We start from the raw sequence: 3,472 nt of genomic DNA, 5'->3' as shown, positions 1-3,472 counted from the left end.
TGATTTCTGGATTTTTTATAAAGATTGTCTCTCACAGTGGACAAGCCCCTACCATTAAAATTTCAAACCCGCCCATTTCTAAGTGATGGTGATGTTGTTAGTTACGTTATGAATTGAAAAAAGTGACATTCATCCGATTAATCGTTTAATTGCCAGATTAATTTGTTATGAAAATAATCGTTAGTTGAAGCCCTAAATCAGACAAACTGGTTGTTAAGTGCTTCTTATGAAGGACATACTAAAGTTTGGTGTTTTTAGTTTGCAGTTTCGGGTAGTATTAATGGTTTCCATAACTGCGACATTGTGGATTACGTTAAGTAAATCCCCACTGAAGACTCTGGTACCAAATGCACAGCTTGTCAGGTGCAATGTGACCAGACTGTTAACAAGAATGGCAGTGCTGCTGGGTAAGCGATAAACAGAAGTTCAAGATAAAACTGTTTTTAATCTTTGGAAGTTGCAAGGAGAATGTTTTTATGACATTTGCTGCATGTATTAATTGTGACATAATGGCACACAGTGCAGAGAGCGCACCACTGAGCAATCCCGAGCCACCATCCACTATCTGTCACGGCGACACGAAACACGCCAACGAGTCCCTCGCTTCTTTTGCAGCTGTTGTCTGACAAAACCTCTTTGTTTCCCCCACGAAAAATGGATCTTGCAAACAGAGCGACGGGAGATCAATCTTCATATTGGGAAAAATGATATGAGGCCAGTGCCATCTGGCATAGGGGACCTAAATAGGGTATAGATTAACTCCTCCACTGCGATTGACAATGACAACATCAAATGAATTTGAAGTGGGATGGCTGGCAATCATTATATTTCAGTGCCATTGATGGTATTAAACATACAATCCGTTCTGTGGCAGCCAATGAATTTATGAATATGAAATGAAAATACTTTCAGTCTTGTCAGTGGTAATATGTCAGTTACTGTGTAGTCAGTGTAAAAACAGTTCATTTTTAGTCGACACTGTACCGATAACATGATGCAAAAAATATACAAAATAGTTTTTTTTTTGTGTGTCTGTGTGGTTTGCATTAAATTGCATATCTGAAGAGTAAATGCTGTTGTCATTGTCCTCATCTGTAGGCCAAACTCTTGATGATTTCTTTACCTCACTATCCTCTCACCTCTACCATCACATCATTTTCACTGACGTTAAGCAAATTTGTGACTAGACGTTAGTCTTAAGGAACACATTTGTACATGGCGGCAAACACAGTCAAGACTGAAAAAGCAGTTTCTGCTCTTGCAACCCTCTTTTAAATAAACTGCTGTATTTTAAGCCAGTAAAACAGTTGTGTTTCAAAGAACAATATGTCTATATGCTGCCATAGCAGATTCATGGCACATTAAGCTCCTGAACTATTTTTAATTGATCCGTTTTAGCCTCAAAACCCTTGTTTACAGACGTCGCGCAACCACTTTTGTTTCAACCCAGCCATAAAATGTAGGTAATTAATTACATTATTCAAAATGTCTGTCATTTTTTGCTTAGAATCATTAATTGATGTCTAATATTTCGTTTAAAAAAAAAATGACTTCAAAAAATTCTTCACTCGCATTTTTTAAAAACTTTTAAACAAATTACGTCACAATGGGAAAAAAAATGATGTCTGTAAAAAAGTCACAAAATTACCTCATAACTCTCGCTTAATTGTATTTTTTTTTTTGTTACTCTCGCATTTTCTCTGATATGTTAGATGATAAATAATCAAAGAAAAATTGAAAAACAACATTTAAAAAGGGTAAATATATGAAAAAGAACATCTCGATCACTCCTTGATGTCTGTGATTTCTGCATCGCAACCCTTGTTATATTACCATGTTTCACCCATAAAATCCCCCAAAAATCAAGCTGTGGCCATTCATAGCTGTGTCTTGACACTCAGTGATACATGCTACATAACGTTTTTGGATCGAAACAAGGTAAGTATGCGATAATATCTCGTTAAAGTCATGGCGTCTTTAATTCTGCTCTCGCGTGCTCTCACCTCCAGATAGGGTTTTGCTGTTAATTTTTTTTTTTTTTTTTTAAATGCCCTCCTGGTCAAAATTTTTCTTCCCCCAGAAAATGGAGATTTTAAGCTTTCCAATGATGTATCACACATGCATATCGGACAGTTTTGAAAGTTGGCCATATTGGGGGTCTCAGAGCGGAACTTCAAGTCACCTGAGTGTTTTCCGCCATATACATTACTACCTCAAAAATGAGTATATCACAAAAGTTGTTTTATATTGGCAATTTAACATAAAAGATTAAACCAATAAATCAGTGGTGGATGCTGATCTTTCAACGAGGGGAAGCTCAAAGTGTGTCTGCTTGTGAGTGCTTTGTGACGGTGAAAGGGATCAGTGGCACCTGCTGCTCGGGAGGGAAAGAAACTAAAGTGCCAGAAGTTACGTCTCCAAATACAAGCAGCTACAATAAAACAAAACATTAGGAATAGAAGCTCAATTTTTCGCTAGTCATTTTTAACAAGCAACTGTCGATAGGATTATTATGAAAGTCGCTGGTTCAGCTCACAACAACAGAATGAAAATTGAAAAATGCCTCCCGTGAATGTTAATATGACAAGATCACTGATTCGCTCATTTCGCTGTCAATCAAAAATGGATTTAGTCTCAGACAGATCATCCAATCATAATGCGGAAAAGCAGAGAGTTCTGGGCCAGCCGAGCCCCAGCCACTGCCCATAGACCTCCAGAGAAGTACAGTGTCCGATAGGCGGGATAAACGCAGTGTGTAGCCGGTGACTCGTCTCGTTTCTCTGTCATGGAACAATGCACTTTAAACTCTGGAGACTCTCATCATTCACACTGTTTAAAGGACTGTGATGCGGTGCGAATGAATGCAAGCTGCTTCGTAACTAGCTATCAGAAGCTCTTTTTGAAAAAAAGTTGAACGCATTGTAGCGCATATTTAATCAATTAGATGTACACACAACATGCATACATTTGATCACTTGTTTTATGACATTTTGGGGGAATCTGACCATGGCACGACAAGTTTTAAATAATTTATAATATTTTAATGCAGTACACAGGAGCTATAAAAAATATTATGAATACCCATACCACATTTAACTATAAAATATTTTGGAACTAAGACCAAAAGCATCTCTCAAATAATATTACAATACTGTATAATACTATACATTGACTCCAGATACAATAGTCTGTTTTCTTACAGTGGGGAGAACAAATATTTGATACACTGCCGTTTTTGTTGGTTTTCCCACTTGCAAAGCATGTAGAGGTCTGTAATTTGTATCATAAGTTCTCTTCAACTGTGAGGGACGGAATCTAATACAAAAAAACAGAAAATCACGTTGTATGATTTTTAAATAATACATTTGCATTTAATTGCATGAAATAAGTATTAGATACATCACAAAAATCGAACCTAATATTTGGTACAGAAACCTTTGTTTGCTATTACAGATACCAAACGTTTCCTGTA

This window comes from Corythoichthys intestinalis, chromosome 1 (genome assembly GCF_030265065.1).
Source record: "Corythoichthys intestinalis isolate RoL2023-P3 chromosome 1, ASM3026506v1, whole genome shotgun sequence".
NCBI lineage: Eukaryota > Metazoa > Chordata > Actinopteri > Syngnathiformes > Syngnathidae > Corythoichthys > Corythoichthys intestinalis.
Note: the sequence above shows the minus strand (reverse complement) of the source record.